This window comes from Mus caroli, unplaced genomic scaffold (genome assembly GCF_978045245.1).
Source record: "Mus caroli unplaced genomic scaffold, Mus_caroli_1 scaffold_8, whole genome shotgun sequence".
Taxonomy (NCBI): Eukaryota; Metazoa; Chordata; class Mammalia; order Rodentia; family Muridae; genus Mus; species Mus caroli.
This window is the reverse complement of record NW_028227263.1, coordinates 48,627,273-48,643,906: the sequence shown is the minus strand read 5'-3', so window position 1 is coordinate 48,643,906 and position 16,634 is coordinate 48,627,273. Positions and strand designations below refer to the sequence as shown.

Below are 16,634 nucleotides of genomic sequence, written 5' to 3'. Positions count from 1 at the left end.
GGGACGACTGTTACAGGTTCTAGGCCAGCCAGGAATTTTAAAAGAAAGAAAGAAAGAAAGAAAGAAAGAAAGAAAGAAAGAAAGAAAGAAAGAAAGGAAGAAAGGAAGAAAGGGGGGTGAGGTGGGAGAGAGAGGAATAAATAGGCAGGCTAGAAAGGGCATAATATTAAATTCAGGGAACCTTAGAAATATTAGTCAAACTCCTAGATTACTATGATATTGGAGTTTTAGTTTGTTAAAAGAATAGGTGTTTTCAAGCCAGATAATGAAGGAAGGGCTCTTGATAGAAAAAAGAATGTTAAAAAATGTTAGGTAGGATTCTTATGTGGCTCGAGAGGAAGCCAGAAAGGTTGTCATACACAGCCAGCCTGTAAGTGCTGCGTTAAAGTTTGGACTTTATCCTAAAAGTAATAAAGTGTCTCCGACCATTTAAACTCGGGGAAGCGATCATCAGTTTTGCAGCTTTATAAAGCTTCTCTGGAGACCAATGAGCATAATGAATTAGCTTTTGCTTTTGAGAGGAAAGGTTGCTTCTGATGCCCAGGAGCTGGTGGTGACCAGCAAGTTGGGCAAGGCTCGACGCGGTTTGTTTTTGTTTTTGTGATTTTTTGTTTCTTTTTCAGCTTACAAGCCGGAAGGACAATTTGAAATTAATGTTGAGAACGAGGATCTGATTAGAGGGCTGTTGAATGGTGACCATTGGCTGAGAACATGAAGGGGAAAGGTCACCAGAAATATCTATTATTTTCAAGGGCAATGCATGCTAAACTGCATCTGTTGTTGTTGTTGTCAAGTTGAAGCTTAGAGAAGTCAAATTAGGATACCCAGGTGCAACTTATTAAGAAATTATGGGTTAGGAATTCAACTTAACTTGGATATCTGGTGTGTGAAAAAAGGCTCTGAGTTTTGGCTCAGAGTAATTTGTCTCGGTTTTGGATGTACTGAATTTGAGGTATAGCAGGACAGGCAAGTGATGAATGCCATTTTACAGGTATTGAGAAAAACAGAATCTGAGCTCAGGTAAAAGGTTTGCGTCAAAAATAGCCTCTGTGGTGGGAGAAGAGCAGGAGAAAGAGCATACTTTTTATTTCAACCTGAGTTCAGTATAGCTTAAAAGTCTCCGCTATTTCTTCCCCAGCCCTTACCCTAACTCTTAGACCTCTAACCCCAAGACAAACAGAAGAGTAGATGTCTGGGTCCGACGTGACGTGAGATCAGTTTTCACACTTTCAGCTCTTGGTGATGAGCCCAGGGATGCCAAGATGCTTTATATTCAAGGGGCTAACCGCATTCCACTCTGACTTCACACTAACCATCTGACAGAGCATCCACACTTCAGGGAAAAGGCCGCTTCAAAGAGGGAGACCGCCACGGCTCCCAGCAGACGCCCGGCCCCAATGACGTCACGCGGCAGCCAGGTGATTCCCTAGCCTCTGGCGTCAAGTGCTGATGACGTCATCCCGGCGCCCCACCTCGCCCCCTGGCAGTGTTGGCCTGGTTCACGTGGGTCTGTCCGGCGCTCCCCGCCCCCTCCCACCTGCGGGGGATCGAGGCCGGGCGGAGGGGGCGGGCCCGAACTGAAGGAGGCGTGGCTTGGGCGGGGTCGTAGGGCGCGGCGGCAGCCAGCCCGGCTGCATACAATAGCAAGGCTGCGACCGGGACCGAAGGTACCGCCACACGGTGGGCATTCCTCGCCGCTGCCCTACACCTCCCCGTCCCACTGCACCTCTAGGCTGCGCGGAGTCCTGTCCGCTATCACCGGCTTTTCGCAGTCGCCGGTGCTCCCTCAGAGCCCGCGCTCTCCACAGTGTCCTCAGAGAAGGCTCCCCTGAGCGAGCGCACCCCGCCCCCTCATAGTCCCGGCGCGCCTCCCGCTCCCCGCGGCCCGCAGCGGCCCGCCCTCCAGACCCCGGGCCTGAAGGAACCCGGAGCGAGCGGCGAGAGGAGAACGCGGGGCGGCCGCCGGCTCACTCCCGCGCTCTCTCTCCGGGTTTGGCCTCCGCCAGGAGGAGGAAGAGGAGGAGAAGAAGAAGGAGGAGGAGGAGTGGAGCGAGCGCAGAAGGTGAGAGCTGGCCTCCCGCGACAGTGCTCCCCGCCGTGCATCACGGCGGCCGGGCGAGGGCGCGGGGCTGGGGAAGGCGCTCGGGGGTGGGAGGGGGCGGGGAGTTGGGGGGGCGGACCGGGGCGCCAGGTGAGCCGAGGCGGGCGCCGCCCCGCGAGACCGACCGCTCCCTTCGGGCCAACAAAGGCCCCCTGTGTCAGCTCCTATGCGACCGCGGGTTCCCGAAGTCGGGGCGCTGGGGGACCCCGAGGGCGGGCGCTGGGGCTGGGGAGGGCCCACAGGTCCCGGTCTCGGTCCGGGACTGACTCCCTCCGGAACTTCGGGGTCCTGAGACGCTAAAACTGGCCTGCGACGCAGATGCTAAGTGAAGCAATGAGGGTTTATTCTCCGTGGTCGGTCCCGGCTTGGGAATCACTTTTCAGGTTCATCGCCTTGTAAAATAGACCGGTAGCAAATGACCCCACCCTCACCCCAGGAATACTCCGTAACTTGGGAAGTTCCTCACAGACTTAGAATGAGAATCAGGGTTTTTTTTTCCACGCCCATTTTTAGTCTATTTCAAAGGCAGAGTTATTCCAACCATCACTATCTTGGATCTTTTAAAGGTAAACGATACTGTGAGTGTTTTTGGAAGAATACTTGACAGTCATTGAGTGCCTTTAAAAAATATCTTGTATCCTGTTTCTTAAACCCCTTGGATGATCACCTTATCCTTTACGATATTTCCAGAACTGTGAAAGGTAAAAGAAGAGGTTATTAATCAAGTTAGTACTTCTATCTTAAGAATCGTTCTTGAGAAAAACCTTTGTCCCCTATGTTTAAGGGTCTCTCAACTCTGTCAGGAGGAACACTGGAGTTCAGCAGTACAGAGATGCCTTATTAGGCATTACCTCCTTCCTATGTGACCTGGAATTGATCACACCCAGCCTTAAAGTTCTTAGAGTTTGCTTTTAAAGTTCAGAAATGAGCAGCTAGCTAGCAATCATCTGCTCAGCTTTCAAGATTCCACTGAAGAATCGTCTCCAGCGTGGAGTCTTTGCTGGCATCCATTCTGCCTCCTTCCTGATACAACAGTCTTCTCCCCATTGGGGCTCCCAGAGGCCCACAGAGATTTCTTCTGTCTGCACTTGTAACACATTCTACTTGGAACTCTTAGGTTCACATGAACACAAACCATCTCAACTAGAAGCCACCTCTCAAAGAGTTTTGGCAACTGGGACTCTTGACATTTCCTGAAGCTTATTCTAGTCTTAACCTGCTAAGTGAACTCATGGCTTGGCCTGATCAATTTACTTATTTGTTCATCTGTTTATCCAATATTACTGCTACAATCTGAAGTGCTACAGTGTTTCAAGCTGCCTGCTAAAGTCTGTGCTGACTTCAAGTACATCAATACAGCTGGTCTTTCCTCACAAGACCTAGAGCTCAAAGTGTAGTGGGTGAGGTAGACATGTAAACAATGAAGGTCCTCTGGGGGACTCCAGTTGTACAGGGAATGGTGCGCAGTAATTGAGGTTGCTGGACCTGTCCTACAAGTCCTGGCCACAGCAAGTCCGTAGGGAAAGTGGCCCTTCATCTGTAAGAGTTTACTTGTTAAAAAGCTTAGCCAGTTCAATTCGCTGTATATTTTCTGAGTACCTGTTTTGAGGCCTTTTGCTAGGTTTGCAGGAAGCTGTGTACCTTGAGGGGTCTTTGTAAAACAAAACCTGGTCTATCAGTGCTTCCTCCCCTCCCAACCCCCTTTTCACAGTTGAAGGATTACCTTCAAACTTTTTAGTGTGAAATAAGAAACTCCTGGAGAGCTGACCATTGCCTACTTTTGCATCCTTAAACTTTCTGAGTTCTGTCCTCTGCCTCCTCTTCTCATCTCTTTTCCGAATGCTGCTTTGCCTGGAGTGCTGCTTCCTACCTTTTATTTGCCTGTGGAGAATTCTTTATTGGACCTCTGAGAAATAGTTCTTCCTCTTCCCTCTTCATCTCTGGGAATGAGTTGCTCTTCCATCTTCTGGCCCAGGAGTCTAGAATTTTTGTAGTACTCCTTTAGTAATCAGTTGCAATTAAATTTGAGTCTTCATCTTTGAACTTTAGCCCCTTCTTTCCTTCCTTCCTTCCTTTTTTGTGGTACTAGGGATCAGGTGCTCTACTGCTGAGCTATATCCCCAGCCCTTGGATGTCTTACACTGAACATTTTTAAATTTTGAGACAAAAACCAACCTTGGACTCAATCTGTAGCTCAGGCAATGAATTTGTGATTCTTCTTTAGCTTCCTAACTGGGAGACCACTAGGTTCAGCTGCCTGCGAATCTTTTTTTTCTTTTCTTTTCTTTCCTTTCCTTTTTTTTTTTTCTTTTTTAATTTTTTTCTTTGACATGTTGAAGAATGAAACTAGCCCCCCCTCTCCTTTTTATGTTTTACTTATTTATTGTGTTGTGAGTGCATGCATTCGAGGTGTAGCTTATACAAAGTCACCTTTTGGGAATTCTCTTTCCTGGCGATCAGACTCAGGCCATCAGGCTTGGCAGGAAGCATCTTTTCTTGATGAACCATCTTGTCAGCCCTATATATTATTAAATTTCCTCTTCCTTAGTGTGTGTGTTAGTGGAAATTGTGTGGAGGTCAGAGGACAGCATTCAGGAGATGATTCATTCTCTCTTTTCACAGTGAGTTTCAGGGGTGGAACTGATTAGGTATGTTCATTAAAGCAAGGGCTTTTTTTTTTTTTTAACCTGTTGACCAATCTCATTAGCTCTACTTTTTATTTTGAGACAGGACCTTCCTAAGTTGCTCAGGCATGCCTTGAGCTTGGAATCCTTCTTTGTCTAGCTTCTGAGTAGCTGGGGTTACAGGCCTGTGCCACTAGGCCTGTCTTTATGAATTACTTGAGGTCAAGATATGTTTGGATATAGTGTCTAGTAATGTTCCTGGTACTTGAGTACATTGAATGAATAAGTACTTTGAATGAGTAAGTATGTGAATGTGTGAAAGAGTCCTGTAAAGCCCATGAGCTAAGCCACCTAATCTTTTGGATGGAACAATTAGTTGTTAAAAGTGTGATCCTTGCACCAGCAGTGTCAGCATAATCTGGGTATTTGACAGTAGATTAATGAGTCTCATCCCAAACCTACAAAAAACAAATTAAGGTTGGAGCCCAGGCGTCTCTGCTTTATTAGGCTCTCCAAATGATCCTGATGCTTAGTAAGGTTGAGAAATCGATACAGAGTTAAAGGATCTGTATTTTTTTTTTATTTTTTGTAAAGTCAGCACTCCATCCTCCCTTCGGTCTCATTTCCTCCCCCTATCCCTTTTCTTCCTTATCTTTTCTTCCTTATTCTATCCTGACATTCCCTTCTGTTCACACCCCCTCCCTCCAATCTATCTCTTGCCTCTAGAGTGAAAGCTGCTTGAGGGCTAGGAGATTTTTCTGTTCAAGTTCATTGCTTTAAGCTCACTGCCTAGAAGAGTGACTAACCACAACTAGCACAGACATTCACATATTTGCTAGATGAATAATATGACTTAGTCCTACTTACTGCCAGCTGCTACACTGGGGTTTTGTTGAAGAGTACTTTGAGTGAAGAGTCATCACATTCCCATTTGCAGACCCAGAAGACTCTTAACATTTTGGGGATTCATTTTTGCTTTCGCCAGCTTAGTTACCTTCCTTCCCTCCCTGTGTTTATTTACTTTTTATTTAATTTTATTTTTTTAGTATTAATTGAGACAAGGGGTCTTGCTATGTAGCTCTGACTGGCCTTAAACTTGTGCCAACTTCCTGTCTCAACTTCTTGAGTGCTGAGATTACAGGCATATGCCTGGCTTTGCTGTTTTTTTTTTACCATAGAAAAAAATCTACAGGGCTCCCTAACTTATAATATTGTTTTAGCCATGACCTGAAAACTGCTGAAATATCCTAGGCCAGAATTCTTTCTTGAGAGATTGCAGCTTGGTTTTCCAAGTCTAAATGAGCATGCAGACTTTTGAGTCTTAACTTGAAACTGTCTTTTCCAGATCACCTGTGGTTTTCAGTAAAGGTTCTTTTTTTAGTAAAGGCTTACTTGATTCTACACAATTTCTCTTCCTTCTGAAGCTCTAAAAGTGCTTTATTTGTTTTCCTTGTTTTTTCCCCTTCCTTTTTTCCCCTTTGAGGCAGGGTTTTTCTGTTTAGCCTTGGCTATCTGGGAACTCACTCTGTAGACCAGGCTGACCTCAAACTCAGGTTTGCCAGCCTCTGCCTCCTGAGTGCATGTGCCACTACACTTCACATTGTTCTTCCTCCTCCTCCTCCTCCTCCTTCTTCTTCCTGTGTGTGTATATGCATGGATGTACATTTTTTTGTGTGTAATGCAGGTATGTAGTGTTCGCTTATGTGGAGCCAGAAGTCACTGTTGAGTGTCTTCTTCAATTGCTTCTCTATCTTATTTTTTGAGACTTGGGCCTCTCATTGACTTGAAGTTTAAGGACTCAGTTAGACTGACTGGCAGTAACCCTAGGCATACTCTTGACTCTGCCTCCCCAGGGCTGGGCTTGTAGGTGTACTACTGCTCCCAGATTGTTACATTAAGTGCTGGGGATCTGAACTGAAGTCCACATGGTTGTATGAAGCACTTTACTGAGCCATCTCTTTAGCCCAGTGTTTTTGTCAACTTTCTTATTAGTCTTACACAGCATGCCCAGTTTTCTCCTTTTCTAACATCCTTCTGGGAAACTTGGCTTCATTTATTTATCCTTTACCAACAGTAATTAAGTTCATCTCTACTATGCACCAGGCTTTTTGCTGGGGCAGATACTCATCTATATAGGGTATGGCTTAAGCCCTTAAGGAAATGTTAAAATGAACAGATAGAGGGGTTTGATTGTAAAGGTGAGAGAAAGCTGCCTTTGTGCATCCCTTCCTCCACTCCCAAATTATGGATAGGTTGTTAAGTATTTTAGTAAACATACTTCAGAAAGTCATTTTGAAGCTGGGAGAGGTGGCAGGTGTTCTTAAATTACAGTAAGTGGGAGGTGGGTTTCTTTCCAACCCTTAGAATAGCCATGATTGATAATTGCTGGTATATTAGAGATTAAGAAGCAGAGGTTTGTAGTGGTAAAAGAAACAAGCTTGTTCAAATCTTTGCTGTCTGTAAATGACAAATCTCAATTCCAGTCCATATATATCTGATCCCAGCATCCATGGGCTGTTTTCAGTTTCTAGGCTGCTTGAATTTTTACTCATGGGGGCATAGGAATATTTTACAAATAACTATATTGCTCTTGGAGTTTCACATCATTTACTGTTAATTATTCATGTGGGAAAAAGATCCTTCGAGGGTGTCATTTTCTTCAGTTTTCACAGTGGCTCTGTATTCCCATTTTATGAGTTAGGAGACCAAGCCTGATAGAAATGTTGGTTTGCTTAAAGAGCACATCATCAGCACGTGCCTGAGTGTTGACCGAAGCACATTTGAAATTCTAGGTCTAGTACTTTACACTTGCCACTACTAGAGTGACTTTGAGCTCTACCTAGATTCTAGAATACTACAAACATCCTTTTAGGTTGCTTTCTAATTTCAGTTTCTTATCCCTAAGAAACCCCTAACTAAAGAACACAGTTTGAGCTAGAGAAAAAAAAAATTGCTGATGAAGTTCTTAATGAGAGCAGCTAGAATATAGTATTTCTTTCCCCTGCCTCATATTCAAAGCCGTTTCTCAGGAGTAACTTTCTCTTCTGCCTCATCCTCTTTTTTTTAAATTATTTTTTCACGTTTCTGTTTTTGAGATCATGAGTGTTTATAATGACCCTCTAGATTATCCTTTGTGGGAGGGCTGTAACTCAGTTTGTAGAATGCTTGCCTAGCATATATGAAAACCTAGGTTTGATCCCCAGCACCACATGAAGCCAGGTATAATGTTGTATGTCTGTAATTCAGCAGTTCATAGGTAGTGGCAGGAGGTTCAAGGTCAGGGTCATCTTTGGCTATGTAATGAGTTTGAAGGTCAAAGCCTCATAATCAGAGACCCTGTCACAACCAACCAACCAACCAACCAACCAGTCTACTTATTCCCTTGTAAAGTGTCTTGTAGTAGTACCTCATTTCTATGATTTATTCTTTTTATAAGGCAGATCATTGTGTTTTAAAATAGTTTTTTCTTTGTTTTAAAAGTACTTATTTTTAGTTTATGTATATGTGTGTTTTGTCAGCAAGTGCACCACAGGTGTGCCTGGTGCCTGAAGAAGGCCAGAAAAGGGATTCAAGTTTCCTAGAATTAGAGTTACAGCATACTGTGAGCTCCTGTGTGGGTGTTAGGAACCTAACCCATGTTAGGTTCTTCTACAAGTGCTCTTAACCTCTGATCCATCTCTCCAGCTCCTCATTAATATGATTTTGTGGGGTATTGATTAATTCTCTAAAATTGATCCAAGTCCATTATGTCTTGTCTCTTATTCATGGAGTCAGGGTTAAGTAATTTGCATGTAGCCTTGGGAAACCATTCTTACTTATGGAGCTTTCTTCATTCTTTCCCTTTCTGTTTCTAGCCCTCAGGTTTCCCTTTCCCTTTCAGACTGAGTAAAGTCCAAGTTGGGGTGGAAAGAATGTTTGTTCTCTTTCTAGACTCTGTGCATACTGGATCTTCACCCTCTTCTGTCTGTGCATACTGGATCTTCACCCTCTTCTGTCTGTGCATACTGGATCTTCAGGCTCAGCTTTCTATTTCCACCTGGCTCCCACAATGCTGAGGTTTATGTCTTCCTGATTGAAACTGTTGCCTTCTTAGTTCTTTGTATGTTGTGACATTTCTTTCACTTCCAGGGGAAGGAATTTCGTATAAAAAGGAGAGCACCAAATTTGAAGTTACACAAAAAGCAGCTTAGATATTTACTTAAATCTTTCTTTGTTTAAAAAGAGAAAAAACTCTTAACTCACACAGTTGTTAAATTAATGTTTGTGAAAGTGACAAGATGTTGATGTGTAAATTGTTAAAGTAATAAAATAGACTTACAGTTAATGTGTTGGTAGAGGTTCTTTATTGATTATGTTTGAATTACTTCTCAAGATTAATCAAAGCACAGTTGCCTTAGGTTTACTTTAACTGTGTGTGTGTGTGTGTGTTTTAAAGGTAGGGTTTAAGCCTGGCAGTGGTGGCGCACACCTTTAATCTCAGCACTTGGGAGGCAGAGGCAGGTGGATTTCTGAGTTCGAGGCCAGCCTGATCTATAGAGTGAGTTGCAGGACAGCCAGGGCTACACAGAGAAACCCTGTCTCGAAAAACTTTAAAAAAAAAAAAAAAAAAAAAAAAGATAGGGTTTAATGTGGTCCATGGTGGCCTCTAGCAGTGTGGCAGAGATGACTTTGAATTTTTGATCATTCTGCCTCTACCTACTGACTGTAATAATATGCCTTATTTAGTTAAATGTCTATAGATGATTCTATTATACAAACGTGGTTGCAAAAGTAATATCCTCTGTAAATGTCTTGTTATATAAAAGTGAATGATTTATTGCTATTCAAAGTTCACTCATTTGCAAATCATTATGTACAAGGCATTGTCTAGGGGAAAACATAACTGTACACAGACAGTTACTTTCTATTGAGACAAAAATTACACATGAAGATATGTACAAGTGCTGTGTGATGTGGGAAGGGAATCTATTCCACTTGTAATGGGGAGACTTGGCTGTGTTAAAGAACATGACACTGCAGATGAGGTCTGAAATATGGACAGAGGTTAATACTACAGGAACTGTGGAAAGGGAAGAGGAAGGACCTTCCTGGAAAAGCAGTTAGGAGGATCAGAAACTAAAAAGCTTTTTTTGCTGAGTACTGAGTAGTTTAGTATGTATAGAGGATAGGGCGTAGGGAATGGTGAGAACAGAAGGAAGGACCCAGATGACGAAGCACCTTTTGTATAATAAATACACAAAGTACTTTTACTAGAGTATGACTTCCCTTTATTCTTTGAACAGTCCTCTGGATTAGTGAGGGCAGGCGCTGTTTTATTTTCATTTTATAGAAGAGAACACAGGGAGGTTAATTGAATGACCTAGGGCTATAGATGGCATAGCTAAGATTTGAAGCCAGGTCAGTATAGCTTTGAGCTCGTGCCTCTTTTATTGCACCATTGCTGACCTACACCTTTATAGAGTTTGAGGATCAGGCAAGCATTAAGGTTTGTATTCTTTGTAAGTTACAAAGTGCTTAACTAGTATTAGCTCTTAGTTGGGAGTTTGTGGTTGGTGCTTTCGTGTATCTACAGTCTTACTGCTTTCAGCTCCCAAGTACTGGGATTATTAGCATGAATTTAAAGTTCACTTGCCTTATATTCTATGGGCATTTCTTAGAATTCTCCTTAATCTCCAGACTCTTTCCTCCCCTTCAGAGTTGCTAACCAGGAGCCAATAAACTAAAATAAGGCCAGCTAATTACTCCTCCAATTTTAGTGTATTTACTTAAGCTCCCCAATTTTGAATGTTTGTTTATTTGTTAAATTTGTTTATTTCCTTCTTTGAGTACTTGGGAGATGGAGACAGGTGGCTATCTGTGAGTTTAAGGTCAGACTGGTATACAATTTCCAGGTCAGCTAGGGCTACACAGAGACCCTGTGTTAAAAAACAAAACAAACAATTTTTTTTTTCAGAATGGGGTATAAATGCCAAGAGATTTTGTATAGTTCTATAAATTCTTGATTCTTCCTATCACTTGGAGAATTACTATTTTGTTATATTTTTTCTTTCATTTAATTTCACTTAGAATTAGATAATTATCCCAGAATCTGAGGGGTTCGTTTTGTCACAGTAATTTTTTCTTTAGTTTTGATAATTGAGCCTAGGGCCTCAAGCACTTGCTGTACCACTGAGCTGTCCTCCCTGCTTCTCAGTAGACTTTGCTTGAATAATGTTACCTATAAAGTAACTACCTACAAAAAGCCAAGTAGGTAGAGTGGAGAAATCCATAATGATATACTTTTCAAAGTCCAAGTTTCTTCAGCAATTTTACTCTCTCACACATGCACTTGTAAAGGCATACATATGTGTATAGTCATACTGTATACAGATGTTCATGAGCTCCTGTTATACAACACAAAGCTTTTCCTGGGAGCCACGACTCATGTCTCCTTACCCCAGATAGGGATCCTACATAGATGGAACAAAATACAGATACCACCAAAGTCCAACTTGAAGAACCAGTGAGTGTTGGGGATTACTGTAGGGTAAAGGGCCAAAGAAAGAGCACTCTGACCCTGACTTGACCCCAAGCCCAAGACATAGGCCAAATAAGAAACAATAGTCTTTTGGCTTGACCCAGAGCTTCCTACTGTTTCATACTTTCCCCTCAAGCTCACAGCTTTTGTTCCAAAAACCCTGTAAAAGCCTTCTCCATCCAGCCTCTGCCATCTCTGTGTCCAGTCAGAGGCAGCAGCCATTCTGGCTTTCTCCCCAATAAATCTTTTTTGTGAGGTTTGTTCCTTATGCTGTGGTTTTGTGATATTCCCTGGTTCCTGATTTCCAAGATGCCCATGTGCTGGAAAAACCCTTAGTTATTTGCAGGAGTATGGATGAAAGGGTACTTACAGAAGCAGTAACGAGGCCCCAAAACAGCAGCATGGGTGACAGCTCACCAAAAAGCTGGGAAACCTCAAGCAGCCTGCTGGCAGCTCAGCAGGTTGTTGAGTATCCTTTCTGAGGGATTCTGCTCTGAACTTCTTTCAGACAGCTCTGCTGGTTTCTGCTTCTCTCAGGCCCATTGCTCTAGGCTCAGAGGCTTTTTTGCAGATCAGCTTCCTTTTGCTGCTCAGCTTCCTTTTGTCTGAGGGGACTCTCAGTTTTTATTGCTTACTCAAGCAGGGAGGAGCCTAGTAAATCTAGTCAATTTCAGGGACTTCCAGAATCTATTTTAAACCTTTTGGTTTTCCTGCAGGATGAAATGTTTCAATCTTGGAGAAAATACTTACACACAGCTCCCATATGCCTAACCTATTACTTACATAGTATTTTGAAGAATTTAAAAATAAGTTGTAAACATTAGTATTATTCTACCATTAGACACTTTCAGTATACATATCAATTGTTTTCACAGAAACATACTCATTTGCTATTCTGTGGTTTTATTTGGTTAGTACCCTATTGGAACCTAAGCTCCAAAGACTTGTCTCTTTAAAGGATGGCTATTTAAAGAGAATGAGGTAGTGTTTTGTTTGTTTTTTGAGACAGGGTCTTATGTAGCTTAGACTGCTTTGAACTGGTTGTGTAGCCAAAGATGACCTTGAACTCCATAATCCTTATATCTCCGCCTCTCAAGTGCCAGAATTACAGCAGGAGCTTGCCTTTTCTTGAAAATATTAAATAGGTTTCCCTGTCTGTTAACTGTTGTGCTTGAGCTTGGATACAGTAGGTATTCGTAACATTTCAGTAACACTGAGTAAATGAAAGTGGAGCCAGCATATACTGTAGTCCATGTGACTTCTTGATTAAGAACATTAGTTATTTTTTTCCAGCTCAACAAACATAAAAGAATTCTTGTGTATTTCTCTCCCTTGGAGCCCCTCCCACTCTTGGGAGTTCTTTCTTGCTTCTTCTTAATAAGTGAGTATTCACAGTGTTTTTTTTTTAAAAAAAAAAGGTTATGAACTAACCAGTACCCCGGAGCTCTTGACCCTAGCTGCATATGTATCAAAAGATGGCCTAATCGGCCATCACTGGAAAGAGAGGCCCATTGGACTTGCAAACTTTATATGCCCCAGTAAAGGGGAACGCCAGGGCCAAAAAGTGGGAGTGGGTGGGAGGGTATGGGGGACTTTTGGAATAGCATTGGAAATGTAAATGAGGAAAATACCTAATAAAAAATATTAAAAAAAAAGGTTATTTTAATACCTGTCTGAAAGATGATGTGTTGCTAAATAGATAACCATTTAATACAAATATCTCTGAAATGAGGGAAGTCAAAGGCTCTCCTGATGACATTTAAGAGGGAAAATTTCAAGTTCACCTCTGGCTATTTGTCCATTCCGAATATTTCTTCATTTCATTTGAATTGAGGAATTACATATAATTGAGGCCTTTGTAGGCTCGTTGACCATCTAGGTGGCAGGGTTTGTTTGTTTGTTTGTTTGTTTGGTATTTTTGTTGTTGTTGTTGTTTTTGCTTTTTTTCCCGTGTGCACATATGCTAGATGTGAAACTACATTTGTGGCTTCAAAATTGGAAGTTTTTTTATTTTTTTTTTTATTTATTTTTTTTTTATTTTTTAAAGATTTATTTATTATGTGTAAGTACACTGTAGCTGTCTTCAGACACTCCAGAAGAGGGCGCCAAATCTCGTTACAGATGGTTGTGAGCCACCATGTGGTTGCTGGGATTTGAACTCTGGACCTTTGGAAGAGCAGTCGGGTGCTCTTACCCACTGAGCCATCTCACCAGCCCGGAAGTTTTTTTAAATTAGTATTTTCAAGCTTCTTTTCTCTTTGACAAGATATCTCTATGTATTTCAGTCTGGCCTTGCAGTCTCTATCCTCCTGCCTTAGCTTCTAGAATGCTGGGATTACAGCTAGTCAGCACCACACCTGGGTTAATGTCATTTAACTTTCTTCCATTAAAATAACAAATCTGGGGCTGGAGCGATGGTTCAGCAGTAAAGAGCATTGCCTGCTCTTTCAGAGAACAGGGGTCCAATTCCCAGCACCCATATGGCAGTTCACAACTGTCTGTAACTCAAGTTCCAGTAGATCCAACACCTTTTTACAGACATGCATGGAGCTAAAAAAAAATTAAAACAACAAAAACCAAAAAAACAATGAACTTTAAAACAAACAAACAATCAATCAATCAATCAATCAATCAAACAAGAACCCCTACTAAACAGCAGCAACAACAAACAGATCTGGGGCTGAGGGCCTAGTATAAGTAAAACTCAGAGTTCTGTCCCCAGAACCACAAAACAAAACAAAACAAAATCCGAATGGAACACTAAACAACCCTACCAAAAAGCCTAGAGCTATGTTTTCCAAGCTATGTCTTGGTAGTTTGGAAATTTAAGTAGTTTGAAGCAAATCCAGCTACGGAGCGGGATGTGGTGATACATGCCATTAACTCTAGCACAGGGGAGGCAGAGGGAGGTGAAACTCTGGAGTGAAATCTTGTCTCCCCCTCTCCCACCAAAAGGGTCCAGATAAGGTTTTCATAAGGTTGTTTTATTGATGACTCATCATTTCCAAGTTTCCTTTTGTTATTAATACTTTTGTGTTACTGTGATGAAACACCACGACCAAGGCAAATTATAGAAGAAAGTTTATTTGGGTTTACAGTCAAGAGGGTTAGAGTCCATGCTGGTGGGGTGGAGGCATAGGCATGGTAAACAGGAGCAAGAAGCTGAGAAGTCAAATCTAGAACCATAAGCTTGGAGCAGATAGAGCAAAGTACAAATCACAGTTTTTTAACTCTCAAAGCCTGATTCACTGACATACTTCTTCCAACAAGGCCACATCTCCTATGAGTCCCCAAACAGCACTACCAAATGGGGCCAAGCAGTCAAATGGGGAACATTTTTCATTCAAATCAAACCTCTCAATCCCTTTTGTCATCAGTTCAATTTATTTGAAGAAACAACATTGTTCTATAGAGTTATTCACTTCATATTTTTTTTTTTTTTTGCCGAGCTGTGACTGTTTATTAACTGACCAGATTACAAAAATACCATGGGTGACACCTTAGTTCATCCGTCTAATAAGCCTATTTATCTGGTCTTCCCTGTTGCCAGCATCTCCACCTTCTACAAAGTGAGTTGTCTTTTTCTTCATTCCACCTTGTGGGGAAGATAATTTGAAGGGCCACAGGAAGTTATTTGCTTCCTTGAAGCGTTTCCCAACTGTATAGATCTCATGAATTAGATCCTCCATGCAGATGATGCCAAACTTACCAAGAGAGCGAGCAATCAAGGCGATCTGCCTTCTTGTTGATTTTGCCATAGCCGCTCTTGTAGATGAGTTTACTGACTTCAGGTTGGGGTACCCCCATGCAATGTATGGTTCCACAATCCGCAGCATGTTAATTGAAGCCTTGTTGAGCTTAACAAAGGTGCCATTGAAGATCTGTCTAAGACGAAGGAGCTGCAGAACCTTACGAACCTTTGGGCTTACTCCATTGATACCTCGGATTCTGATGACAAAGGCCAGCTTTGGTTCTGCGGACACATAGAAGTTCCCAGCTTTTCTTGCCATCCTGGCCATCTGAATCTCAGTACGGTACATCTGCCTGTATTCCTTGTGATAATGCTTTGCCTTCTCATAGATGAGCTTCCTCCTTGCCTTTCGAAGTGTCTTCAGGGCAAACTTCTTCCTCAGGCGCTTCACCTTCAACTCTGCGAAATTCCTTCGTTTTTTCTTAAGGGTTTCTGGCACAGCGGGAACCTTTTTCTTGAGAGTTTTTGGCCCAGCAGCAGGAACCTTTTTCTTCAGGGTTCCTGGAACAGTGGCAACCTTCTTTTTCTTCTCTGGAACAGCCTCCATGGTTCCAGCCGGAAAAGAAGAGAGAAAGGTGGCGCATGTGCACTGTCTCCTTAAAGGTCTCACTTCATATTTTGTATCCTATTGTTTAAACAGGTTCCTTGGTCCTATATATTTATTTATTTTTAAAACTATTTTAATTTAATTTTATGTAAGTATTTTGCTTGCATGTATGTCTATGCACCACATGTGTGTCTGGTACCAGAGGAGGGCGAAAGAAGGCATCACATTTCCTGGGACTTGAGTTATAGATGAGTATGAACCTCTCGAGCACATCCTTTTGTTTCTTACAAATCAATAGCAGGATATTAACAGGCCAACTCTGCTTTCCTCTCTCTTTTCCCTATTCTTTCTCTTCGTTTTCTTTCCTCCTCCCTCTTCCCTCTCCTTCCCTTTTTTCTAACCAGAACTTCACAACTGTTAGACAAGAGCTATAGCACTGAGTTACAACCCCAGAAACCTGGTCAGATTCAGGCTTGTTTTGTTTTGAACCAGTATTGGTGTGTTCTTTCTTCAAAGGCTCTTGGGTCTTTCTGTGATGCTAATAGCTGTAGAATTCCTTTTTCATTCTTCGATTACTGGACCTTTTCAGCCTTTGCCATTCTTGTTAAATTCCTTCCTTTAAAGAGTCTCCTGGGCTGGCAAAATGGCTTAAAAGAGGCTCCTTGACAAGCCTGAAGACACACATAAACTCAAATAAGTAAATAAAATCTCATTTAAAAGTAGTCTTGCTTTGCTGGGTGTTACTGCATATTTGTACACAGCTACTTGAAAGACTGAGGCAGGGAGATTGCTTGAGCCCAAACATTGGAGGCCTGTTTTAGTATTATTGTTAGATATATAGAATAGTTCAATTGTTTAAAAAAATTAATCCGCATCCATGCATTCCTTTCTGTTTACCATTAGGCCTGTTCTTACTCATTTTTTCAGTAAGTGCCTTTTAATGGCAAGATCATGAACATCTGACAATATGGCAGATTGTAAAATGGAGATGGAGGAGTTTTGTGAAGTGAAATACAGTGACTCTGGAAGACGGCTTAAGCCACACGAACACTGACAGGTGAGAATCAGATAAGGTTAGCCGACTTTATAGTCCA

At 42.1% G+C, this 16,634-nt stretch overlaps 1 protein-coding gene and 1 pseudogene across 3 annotated transcripts in view; one reads left to right on the top strand and one right to left on the bottom strand.

Annotated features, from left to right (window-relative positions):
• Nucleotides 1-1,611: 1,611 nt before the first annotated feature.
• Pak1 (p21 (RAC1) activated kinase 1) overlaps nucleotides 1,612-16,634 on the top strand; it is a 124,644-nt gene continuing 109,621 nt past the window's right edge. For 2 of the 3 annotated variants that reach the window (XM_085841512.1, XM_021167463.3), the window contains exon 1: nucleotides 1,612-2,062. The gene's annotated coding sequence lies outside the window, so the exon portion shown is untranslated. Of the gene's footprint in view, nucleotides 2,063-16,490; nucleotides 16,598-16,634 lie in introns of those variants that run through there. The other variant, XM_085841513.1, reaches the window with a different exon arrangement.
• On the bottom strand, nucleotides 14,683-15,580 carry LOC110298301 (large ribosomal subunit protein uL30 pseudogene; annotated as a pseudogene).